At 39.1% G+C, this 12,672-nt stretch overlaps 1 protein-coding gene across 36 annotated transcripts in view; it reads right to left on the reverse strand.

Moving 5' to 3' along the window:
• Positions 1-12,672, reverse strand: part of ESRRG (estrogen related receptor gamma) — a 545,323-nt gene that overhangs the window by 158,157 nt on the left and 374,494 nt on the right. The window contains exon 1 of one of the 36 annotated variants that reach the window (XM_083433339.1): positions 11,831-11,849. The exons of the other annotated variants lie outside the window; for them this stretch is intronic. The gene's annotated coding sequence lies outside the window, so the exon portion shown is untranslated. Of the gene's footprint in view, positions 1-11,830; positions 11,850-12,672 lie in introns of those variants that run through there. 36 annotated transcript variants of the gene reach the window in all.

Below are 12,672 nucleotides of genomic sequence, written 5' to 3' on the forward strand. Positions count from 1 at the left end.
CGCACAAGCTCTCGTTACTGAGTTGAGTTACAATCTCAGCTGAGCTATTTTACAATGAGCACTTTTTTCTGCCTCAGCTAATTGCACTCTAGCAAAGTGGCAAAATGTGAATCACTTAGCAGGAAAATGGGCACCAGCTGCTATTGTCAGAGAATGGCAACGCCGAAGAAAAGGAAAGCGACTGAATGAAGTGTCATGTCAGAAATCAACGGTGCAACGTGTGATTTGAGAAAACATGACTACTTTACAGAGACAGGGTGTCATTATGGCATCACTGTAATACGATGCTTTGACAACTGCTGCGTCTAACATATCATCATTGCATTAAGGTGCACTGGCTTAGTTGGAAAAGGAATAGAAAAGGATATTTTTCCCTTTTAATAAGAAATATCTTGAGGTGTGCCTGGTTAACCTAATGGAAGAGACCATTAATAGTAAAATAATCAGAAGTAATTCTGGCCCATATAAATGACAGTCAAAAGCGTATTTCATTACTTTAAATAACATCTGCACAGAGATTAATAAGAAGCAATTTGCAACTAAAAATAGGCTTTTTTCTTATTTTGTCTGTAAAATTTACTTCCATCGTCTTTAAAATTTATGTTCCTTTTGTTCTTGGGGGGAGAGCCTACAACCTCCCTTGTCACCAACTGCGGTGAAGGAAGAAGTGGTAAAGAAAGAGATATCCCTTCACAGTAATAGCCATGCTGCAGATAACTGGCGGGGGGGGGGGGGATGTGTCACAGAAAAAGGACACACAGTGAAGAAAATGTTTGAAAACCTATCCTCTTGACCCTGTTCTCTCCTTCTTCTTCTTCTATTAAATATAGTGCACTAACTTAATGTGGGAGCACTTCCAAGCAAATTGCTCCCCAAATAAATAAAAAAACCCAAGGTAATAGTGTGCACACAAGGACCATCTTAAAACAGCATTGACGAATCAATCTCTCAAAAATGGGAAAAGAAATAAAATGGTCCTGGTGACATCACATGATTCTGCAAACTAGGAATTGTGGCTATCTTGCAACACACAAGGATTAAATCAGAAGCAGTAAATGCAAACCAGCATAATTTATCTTGAGTTAATTTCCTTGGGTCTATTCCAAATTAAAGTAAGCATCCCTTGTTTATAGTTCTAAATACTATATGTAGGCAAGTGGCAAATCAATAAAACTATTAAATGCATAATAATACCATGTAATTATATACAGGATGTTTTGCATAATTAACTGGCTGAGGTGTTCATTGATATAATGGCTATTTAGGTAGTAGAGAGCAACCTGTAAGTCTATAAAACACACACATTTTATATGAATTAAGACTACACAGAAACCTCTTGTCCTAATCATCTAAATCGGGCTCTGGCATTATATGACAGAGAGAATGTATGTGCCTTTCTTTCCTGCCAAGTCCAAATCAATTCTTATGGCATTACTCTATAACTAACATGATATTTCACTAGTAATCACCATTACCCTGATGACTTTTAAGTAATGTAATAATTGAAAAAATACACTTGGATTAAACAAACTACTGCTATTTAATCAATATTATTGAGACAAACTAAGTGTTTTAACAAGTCTGTATATATGCACTAATGCAGCTTTAATTAAATGTGTCTTTAGACATGCACTGTTTCTGCAGTAGACAAAGCTGATGGATCTTTAAAGGCCATGACATGCTGCTAGATTTTTGCTTGTGGGGTCAACATTAGCAGCACTGGCAGGCAGTGGAAGGTAAATGTTCTTCTACCACCCAAAACAAAACAAAACAAGATTACATGGCCTTATGCCCTTGACAGGTATGTGAGTGAGAGACACTAAAATTAAGTCACTTTTCAGTAGGTCCTACACATGTAGATATGACACGTGTTATTTTAAAAAAAAGAAAATATGCAGTATTTGAAAAAACTAAATTAGTAGTATCAATTTTCACATGTGTGTGTATGTGTGGGGTTTTTTTAATTTGAATACATACACACACAGAGAATTCAGTTGTAACAATTTAATGTACTACTAAGAAACCTTCTCTTAAGCTTTTTGAGAAAAAAACCCAAATAACTAATTTCTACAAGTATCAAGTCTTTCAAAAAGAAGTATGGCTCAACACAGGGATGTGCATTTGTATTCAGACAATTTGGTGTTCAGGCTCTCAAAATGAATGTTGACAACTGATGACCAGAAGTGGATGACAGTTAACTTTTAAACCTGCCAGTGTCCAAAATATTTTTTTTTTAAAGGAGTGATAACTTGTAAGTGTAGTTGCACATTTTGCACGCACACACATACATATATGAAAACATACGCACATCCCTTGCCATGAAAGGAATTTAATTTTCCCCATGCCCTTGTTTTTACAGTCCTCTTTAAAAAACAACCCAATGCTGTGACACCAACAAAGTCACTCATTTTTTAAAAAAGAAACCCTTAATATTTTTTGTAGGTTTTATGACTTCTACTTTTTAGTCATTATTCTTGGTCTCTTAGATTTTGAGAAACCCTGTCATATTCAGGACAGAAGCTTTTAATATCAAGCAAAATTGCAGCTTCCCCGAACGAGGAGTTACATTTTTAAAAATTGGAGGCTAAAAATTTCCATAGCAGCCCTGAATAAAAAAAACACTCTGCAATACAGCTTATACATAGGTAGCAGGCTGGGGATCTATATAAAAGTGAGACATAAAAATGAGTATAAAACTAGCCCATGCTCAAAAGAACACAACATATTAAGAGTTATTGGTGGGAGGTGCAAACCTAGTCACTCCTGAATCTGTTTAAGATTCGTGCCTCAATTACAATATGCCATAAAGTGAAACTAAAGTAAAAATAGTAGACATGTAGAATCATAGTTCCTAAAATTATAGTTAAACCGTAGCTTAGAAATATAATAGCTGTGAAATTCTTTTTTTCCTATTTCCATTTCAATATTTCACATTGAATTTTTTAGTCAAGGAATGAGTCACTCTCATCCGATTACATGCTAAAATATGACAGGAAAACAGAGCCCAGTTCGCAGCTAGGAAAAAGATTTCATATTTGTAAGAGTCAATCCTGCAGCTTTTTGAATAAAGCAGTTCAACTTTCCAAGGCATTCAGGTACCATAGAGTGTTCCAATCCTTCCAGTACATTTCGATGGTGTACGGCATTATAAAAATAGTCCTCTGGATAAAGTGTTGGGGAGAAAATGGTGGGGTGTGTGGTCCACAATGCTCAGCAAGACACTCATCCCTAGTGTCAGGATCTGGGGTTCTGGAAGCGAATGGCAACAAACAGGATTTTTGGGGAGCATGGGGGAGAAAACCAACAGTACTTTATTCAGGTCCATCCCAGCAGCAGAACACAGTCCTGCCACCTTCCTTTGATTCATAGGAGTCCCCCGTATTGCCTCTGTCTCCCCAGCTTTGCAAGTCAAAAGGCTACACATAAGGGAAGGGTTCTTTAACGAGTCAACCATCCAAAGAGGTGGATCCTAACACACTTTAGGTCTGGCCCACATACACAAATCCTCAGTCAGCTCTAGCTTCCTTGAGAGACAACACTTCTTGGAGTGACTTCAGCATGGATCACTGGAGCTGTCCAAGGTCCTTTTCTAGCTACTCTCCACTTGACCAGGCACTGTTAGCTTTCCCTGCAAGCCTCAAGTTCCCATGGAACTTGACAGGTGGCTCTATCACCTTAGGACACCTTCCCATCCACAAGCTTCATGTTGCTTGGCTGTGGGGTGGGACTATCAGGGCAGATTGAAATGGGTTCTATTCTGCTTCATTAAAAAGGGGGGTCTGGTCTCGGCAGAGGTTCAGCAGATCGTTTTGCCACATGATCTTTACTTCCAATATCTGGTCCGGCTGTTATGTAATGTTCGTGGCATCACAACCTGTGCATTAGCCAGGGACCATAGAGTTTTGCTGGAGGTGAGTGGGGAACAAAGGAAATCACCCCTTAAAGGATATTGAGATTTGGACACATCGACCAGTCTACAATGGATGCCAGACACAACCCAACATCGGTGCCTGTAGGAAGCATGAGCAGGTCATGGCATATAATGCCTTATACCTCTTTTCCTCCTTTGTTTGTCCAGCAGGGGGTTAGTCTCTTCCCAGGGCCACTCAGCTGTCAGCAGCATTGCAGGGCCAAACTGCTTCACGGCAAATTCATGGAAGCTGTAAGCAAGAAAGCTTTGGCCCGTTTTCAACCAACCTTGGGCTGTCTCCCATCTCTCCCCAGGCACACTGTTTCACTTAGCAACTCCCCATCCCGCCCCTCTCTCCCACACACCTGGAGAAAGCACAATTTTAAAGGAATATTAGAATCCAAAACTATATTCTGAGGTATGTGTTCTTCTTAAAGCTGACTGAAATAGAAGAAAGAAAGTCAGCAGTGCATTCAGTCCAGAAAACAAAATAAAGATACTACAAAAATAAGGGGAGATTTGTTCCAGGACGTAACAGGCTTTTCAAATAAGGATTATATTGAAGTGATTACAACATCAAAAGCAGTTACTTGTGCCAGTCACAAATCTGGTGCTATGGATCATAAGTGCCTACTGTTTGTCTGTCATTTTCAAAAGGAATAAGAAAGAAGCAATAAAAGAAAGGAGAAAATATAGCCAAGAATCTCTAAACAGACTCAAGAGCCCATCTTTTTAAAAATGATTGCTACAATATATTCATTGAAATTATTCTACTAAAGTTGATTTTATCAGTGATCTGACTTAATGATTTCTGCTGTGTCTCTTAGAACTATAAGCTGGGTGTGAATAAACGTCTTCACACAAACAGGTGTGTTTATCTCACAAAGCCTTTTTGCAGATGACACAGAAAACTAACTTTTTAATCTCAATATAAAAAGCAGTTTAAAACAGCAACAAATAACTGTGCTATCTATTGAAGAAAAAGTTTAGGCAGGAAAAAAACATGAGTGTCTCCCTCCAGCTGATCCCAATTTCTTCCCCCAATCCCTTTGCCCCATGTCCTCATTCTCAAAAGAGAAAAAGGAGGAAGAATAGCACTTGGCAAGTTGTGAAATGACAGTTTTCCTGCAATCAACGTTTAAGTGAATGTTTGTCCCAGTGTGTTACACCATGCTGTCAGCTAGCAGCAGGGAGTCGGTGAGTTGTTACTACATTTGATTTGACTGCCAGTAGGAAGCTTTATTTCCACCAACTGTTAGTTGCCAGCTCTAAGGATCTTGTCTTCACTTCTTGAAAGAGGATTTCTCTCTCTATCTCCCCCCTCCCCAAATACTCTGTTTCATTTTTGTTCCCCTAGCTTCGGAGAAGTCTGCCATTCACCAAGATTATGCAGCCCACTCCAGCCAAATGCAAACTTGCCATAATAAATGCAATAAGTGAATTATATTATGAAGCACACCAGAGGGCTGAATCTGAAATCTACTTTCCAGGGGAGTGATGGGAGAGATCCATTTACATAAACAAATAGATTGTCTGGAATTACATTCTGATCTCTGAAGAAAAAAAAAATCTGGGATCAAAGACATTACAAATAGCTCTGCAATAATTTTGGCAATTTATTAAGCTCTTCGCAGATCTGGCAAGAGCACTGAGTGCTACTTTTAAAGGCTTCTTTGTAAAACTAAAACAAAAAAACGATACTAACTTTAGCAGTCATTTGCAATTCTTTCTCCTTACACAATAATGATTCAGATAATTAAGAACTAATTAGAATGGATCTGACAACAACTTCTAACAATGAAAAGCATCTTTAGGAAAATGGTAGCATATGCGTCAGTGTGGGGGAAAAACAAACTCCTATGAGACTGGCTAAGAATTCAGCCTGAATGGAAAAGTAATTAACACTAAAGAGCTATAACTGTAATTAAAGAAAATTTCATTAAAGGGAGACAGGTGATCCTGCTTTCCTAAATATGACAAGGTGCTGTATAAAAATAAAATAGAAGTCGGTTTCAGTGAGTGGAGCGGGAAAGCCATGTCTTTAACCAGATCAAATTCTCAAAATTGGCTGTCAAGACGGGATTGTTGTGATTTATACCCGTCTATCAAGTGCATGAAAGAGAAAGACCAAGAGAAAAAGAGGCAAGCTGCTGTCGCTTCCATTTGCAAAGCACCTTTAATTTCCAATGCACACCATCTGTTAACAAATCTAATTCATATTCTCTCCCCCCACTTTAATCTGATTTAGTTCTGTAATACTAATTCTTCCACTACCCTTATGAACATGGCTCTCAAGGAAAAGCTTTGGTTCTGGGTTGGTAAGAAATTGAATATTATACAGTTAAGGTTCTGGTGACTTAAGTGAAGCATGCTCTCCATTAAAATGCACTCCTGGTAAAGGGATTTGTTTCCACCCAATGCAGAGATATGGAATTTCTCGCATTTGGAAAGGGGAGGAGGAGGAGGAGAGAGAAGAGAAAACCAAAAGGGAATAAAATTGATGATAGGAAAGTAGGCTGGGGACATGAAAGCAGAGGTTGTCATAAAATACAATTGTTGTCAAGTTTAGTCACTTTCAGTACTAGCTATAAAATCACTTTGTCATGGTCTCATACAGAAAGCTTGAAATTGTATTTTTGTTACGGGAACCAAAATGAGCTGAGGGTATAATAATTCGACATGAGGGGGAGGGGGGAATATTTCCTTCAAAAAGTGTAAAGTGCAAATTCACACAAGGTAGTGTAATGAGAGAGAAAATGGTTTGTTATGGTTTGTTTTGGGGTTGTTGTTTTTTTGTTAAAACTGCTGCTAGAACAAGACAAAATGCACATTGCATCCAATTTCCTACCCATGTATGTGGAAGTAGTGGTATGTATTAAGAGCTAGCTCAGAAGCCAAGGAAGCAAGTCAGAATCCATGATGTTTGCCTTATCACCTCTACAGCTACAGCCAACCCCATAGAAATAGCCCTCCAACCTTCTGTAACAAGCTGACCATGTGGGAATTATTTGAGGACTCTTCCTGTTATCTGCTTTTCTTTCACTGGTCTAGGGGATAATAATTCAATCTCAGGGAGGATAAGATGTTTAGCTACTGACCAGAGCTTTTTAGAGGGAGAGGTGAAGGAAATGGAACTACAGTGGTACCTCGGGTTACATGTGCTTCAGGTTACATACGCTTCAGGTTACAGACTCGGATAATCCAGAAATAGTACCTCAGGTTAAGAACTTTGCTTCAGGATGAGAACAGAAATCGTGCTCCGGTGGCGCGGTGGCAGCAGGAGGCCCCATTAGCTAAAGTGGTACCTCAGGTTAAGAACACTTTCAGGTTAAAAACGGACCTCCAGAACGAATTAAGTACTTAACCTGAGGTACCACTGTAGACAGAAGAGAGCCAGCCCTTTCTTTAGGGGTTATTTGGTAAAAGCGTAGATTGGGAAGGCAAGCTGAGGCAAATTCAAGAAAGGTAGATCAAGTATCTTCCAAAAGACAAGCAAGTAGCAGGATTGTTAGGTATGAGTGACCAGGGGGAGTCTTGCAATGATAAAGAACAAAGCAAGATCAGGCAAGGTTCTGTCAAGTTATAGAATCTGAGCTGGGGTGGGGACAGCGATAAATCACATCAGGGAGATGTATAGCAGAGGGACTGCAGTGTGTGTGTATAGAAGATCCCTGGTTTAATCCTGAAATTTCTGGTGAAAGGGATCAGGGAGTGGTTGATGGGAAAGATCTCTGAATGAAACTCTGGAGAACTGCTTCCCCAGAGTAAGCCAATATGAGGCTACACGGACAAATAGGCTTACTCAGTTTAAGGTAGTTCCCCATGCTCCTACATCCAGAGAAAGAGACGGGATAGTCACAGAAGGGCTTTTACAAAGAGATGCAATTGCTATGAAGAAACAGATTTCAACTCCGAGGAGATCTCCCAGATCTCCAGTTCAACTTTCCATTGCACATGTCCCAAACAGTTGCTGAGTGTATTGCAAAGAATACTGGAATGGCTTGACCAGGAAGGCACTTTAAGAAAGAATCCATCTTTACTGTTAAGGGATCCTAACTATGCACACATTGGTGGACCAGTTTATAAAAGGATAGGTGCAAATAGATAATACAAAGTACTCCCTTGTTTTATTCTGCAGCTATTTAGCTTCAATATCTGAGCTATTGGCAATTAATTAAAATGCTTAAAGGTGTCTGACCATGCATCAATTTGATAGGAATTTCCTGATTGACTGCAGCAGGATCCAAATCATATACTTTAGACCCTTGGGAATAGACTTTTTTATTATCTCAGTACTGTTTTTCCAACTAGAGAATTTTATGTTCAAGATCTTTCTACTAAGGATCTAAAGTAATAATAATAATAATAAATTTTATTTATATCCCGCCCTCCCCAGCCGAAGCCGGGCTCAGGGCGGCTAACAACAATTAAAGGCAGCTTTAGTTTTAACTTGAAGATTATTCTATATTTTCTTCCACAGCTGATAAATGTAATGTGTCTTCTTTGTCTGCCTCTTGTCCCCCCAAAAACTTAAAACGAGAAAACAAAACAAAAACAGCCAGTGGCACAAACAGATTTAGCCAACACAGAGAGTAATGTGTGAACAATGTATAGCTGTGAATTGCCCAAAGGTTCATGTATTTTTAAAAAATCTTCAACCAAGATATGGGTGAGATAAAACACCAAGGGAGGAAAAATGCAGTTTGGAAAACAATCAGCAACATGTACACTGTAAATTGAGATGGATGACATTCAAATGCCTAAAAGGAGCTATATTAAACATGACACAAAAAGTTTCAGGGACATGAACAATTAAAACTCAACTAAGCATCATTTAAGGATGTTCCTTTCATTGCCCTTATTGCCAGACTTCAAAATTTCTAAACTGGTTTTCACTGAAAGTGCTCAGTGCGAAGAATGAAAAAAAGAGCTTGCTTCCATGAGCAGATTTTGTGTATTAAACACATTTATAACACGCCCTTCATCTTTCAGTCAAATTAGGATACATTCACAGGCAATGTAAATCATCACATAAAACACCTATTTAAAGCACAATAAATTAAAATAAACCAATAGCCACTTATCCAATAACCTAGTTCAAGACAGCTATTCTAGTTCAGTTTTGCTTTAGTTCCCAGAGACCCAATGCCTGTGCAAAAGGACAAATGGGAAGATGCTATCTTTTGATCATGGGACACCAAGACTTGTTCCCTGGTATCCTAGGGAAACTGGCCCAGCACTTACTTTTGGAACCAAGCTAAAACTTTTATGTTTTCTCAAGAAATACATCAGTACACAGTGGCATCACAATTTGTTCTGAATTGGTGCCAGAAGAGGAGAAGCAGAGAAAAGAGATTCATTATACTAACTTCTAGTGTTATTTTGAAGGCCTACTGAAATGCAAAGATAGAGAAGGGGTAGCCCACCAGTTATTGCTCCCAATGCCCTGGCCAATAGTCAAGGATTGTGGAAGTTGTAGTTCAATAACATCTGAAGGGACCACATTATACGATATAAGTAGGGCTGCCTCTGAAGACAGCTCAGAAAATCCAGCTGGTGCAGAATTTGGAAGCCTGGTTGCACACCGGGACAAGACAGTATGAGCATATTACACAGATCATGGCCTGACTGCACAGTCTGTCAATTAGTTTCCAGGTCCAATTTTTGACCTAAAAAGCCTTAGACGGCTCAGGACTGCAATACCTAAAGGGCCGCATCTCTCCATATGAATCTACCCAGACCCTGCAATCATAATCTGAGCCTGTTCTTCATGTGCCTCCTCTGTGAGAAATGCAGCAACAAGTGAACAGGCCTTTTCTGCAGTGGCTCCCCATTTGTGGAATGCTGTCCCTGAAGCGGCTCGCCTGCTGCAATCATTACCTATCCTTAGGTGGCAGGCATTTGGCTGATTAACATTATATGGCCTTTTGAATGTGTATGCGGGAGGCGGTTATTGGTTTGTTTTGCTTTTGCTCTTCATTTATTATGTCTCTTGTGTTTTCATTTTGTATTCTTATGTTGTGAACTACTCACTCTATGATCTTCAGGTGAAGGGTGGTGTACAAATTTAATTAAATAAATAATTTTAAATAAACAAACATTGGCTACCCCTGGCCTAAGAGTAAATAGAAAACCATTCATACCATCTGCCAAGGATCTGCACGAGCCATAGGTAAAAGTACCCCTGCCCATACGGGCCAGTCGTGACCGACTCTGGGGTTGCGCGCCCATCTTGCTTAAGAGGCCGGGGGCCAGCGCTGTCCGGAGACACTTCCGGGTCACGTGGTCAGCGTGACGAAGCTGCTCTAGCGAGCCAGAGCCGCACACGGAAACGCCGTTTACCTTCCCGCTAGTAAGCGGTCCCTATTTATCTACTTGCACTTAAGAGTGCTTTCGAACTGCTAGGTGGGCAGGAGCTGGGACCGAATGATGGGAGCTCACCCCGCCGCGGGGATTCGAACCGCCGACCATACGATCGGCAAGTCCTAGGTACTGAGGTTTTACCCACAGCGACACCCGCGTCCCTGCACGAGCCATAAGATAGCCCAATCTCAATGCATTTCGGTACCACAATACCCTGAATATAACAGCTTACAACTAAAGGGATGAGCAAATAGCTGTTTGGAGTGGTAGCACTAATCTCCGGATGACAAACTACTTCTTTAAACAATGGACAAAATTTCCTTGCGGAATTAGGACAACCAAGTTTGAAAAAAACTTTTTTCAAGGAATAGAAAACTCTGAGGAACATCCAATAACCTTTTCAGAACCAGATGCTGTGGACAGGGAAATTTGTCAACCATATGAAGCTGCCTTTTATTGGCCCAGTCCACACATCACATTAAGCCATAGTTAAAAACACATGTTTAATGTGACTGTGTAGCATTCGGAGAAAACACTGGTTATCACTTGTGACTTGTTCAGAGAGAAGCAAACCAGGAACCTGGGTTTGCATGTGACAACAAGCCAGACTCAGGCTTGTTTCCTGGCAGCGCAGCTGCAGGAAGAGAAGGACACGAACAGAGCAAACCATAGTTTGTTTTTCATCTATAGTTTGATGTATGGATCTTGATCTGCTCTAGAATACTGATATTCTTACATTGCCCACTAACACTACATCACAACGTAAAATACAATAGTAGTACAGGAAAACAGGAATGATTGCACGCAAATATATGGTGGTAAATTCAGGTCAGAGGACCGATAACTATACTAGTAAATCAATTCACTCATAAAGAAATAAATTCCATTATATCCATACGCTGCTACTGTACACTTTTAGCAAAACAATTTGTGTACCATAACTTTGCATTCACAAATATATGTCAACAATACTTGCTTCCTAGTGTCAATAAAAAACCCATATAAAATAAATATAAAGGATTCCCACTTGTCTAGCCTTCTAAATATTCACTACTGAAATTCCTAGATAGTTAAATAAATAGATATATTTGTTCTTAAGACTATTCTATGTGTAGACTAATGTTTTATCATAAGAATCACACACACACAACCTTTTCATCTTTTTGGGATTTTAGCAAGCATGCTGACAAAGTCTAAGAAAAACATAAAACCTTTGGCTTTTCACAGTTACATATTACTATGTGTAATTCAAAGCTATTTATGCTATTGGCCTGTGTGCTAGAGCTTTGCCTTTGGATTCACAGAGCAAAGGTCAGGAAGGAATTGGCATAAATGGATTTCACTTCTGTGTCTGTATGAATAAAGCAAGTGAATTCACATGATAAGCATCTTCCTAGAATCTCAAGATGTCTGTTTATTTCTAAATGAACAAGCCAATAAATATATTTTTTCTTTTTTAAAAAAATTAATAGAATAACATGGTTTATATTTTCTCTGATTCTTTACTACCTATGATAGTTACTACAGATAAATGCTTACAATTTCGAACATACCCACCTCAATGAAATGTTTAATATATGCAGTAGTCATCACTCAGGCACAGTGTTTCATTATGTTCACTGAGTATTTGCTTCAAAAAGGGTACAAGGTTAGGCCAGCAAATGTATTTATATTCTATGTGTACACAAAAATCAGCTGACATCTAATGTGGCTATTTTAATGCTAGAGGGATTGTACTACATTATTTCTTGGCATATCCAAAATATTCTCTCCAGCCAACTGGATTCTATCAGGAGTTTTTTTTGTGTGTAGAGAAAACAAAAATCAGGATTAGATAGTGCATCTGAGACATTAACTAGGTTGGCATACAGTTGCCAAATCCAGTAAATTGCCTGTAAATCTCATTGATTTCAGTTTAAGAATCAAATACTCTAGCTGAATGTTTCTAGAACTTTTAAGAGGAAACAAAAAGAATGTCCCTAAATTGTCAAAAACTGAGACCAGAGTAAAGTTTTATATTATATTTGGGAAGTAGGGGGGAAACCACAGTGAACTAAGTGTTACTCAGAATTGACCTTTTGGCAATTAATAGAGCTAACTTAGCCATGTTTATGAATTTTAGTGGGTCTACTCTGAATACCATTCATTTTTTTCCAGAGGAGTTAAGCAGCTCAAGTAGCTAAGCAGCTCAAGGTGTATGAAATCTTCCACCATTCCAGACTACTCTGTTAAAAAAAGAAGAAGACACAATTATCCACAAAAAACAACTGAAATAAATTGGTAGTGTTCTAGGGAGTTCCAGTGCACTTCAACACTGCCTGTTCAGGAGAACTTCCTAGTTTCCATACGGAAGATGAACAGTTTACATTTTATTTCCCACATATACCCAAGAAATCCAT

Source organism: Podarcis tiliguerta, assembly GCF_965153285.1.
Source record: "Podarcis tiliguerta genome assembly, chromosome: 3".
Taxonomy (NCBI): Eukaryota; Metazoa; Chordata; class Lepidosauria; order Squamata; family Lacertidae; genus Podarcis; species Podarcis tiliguerta.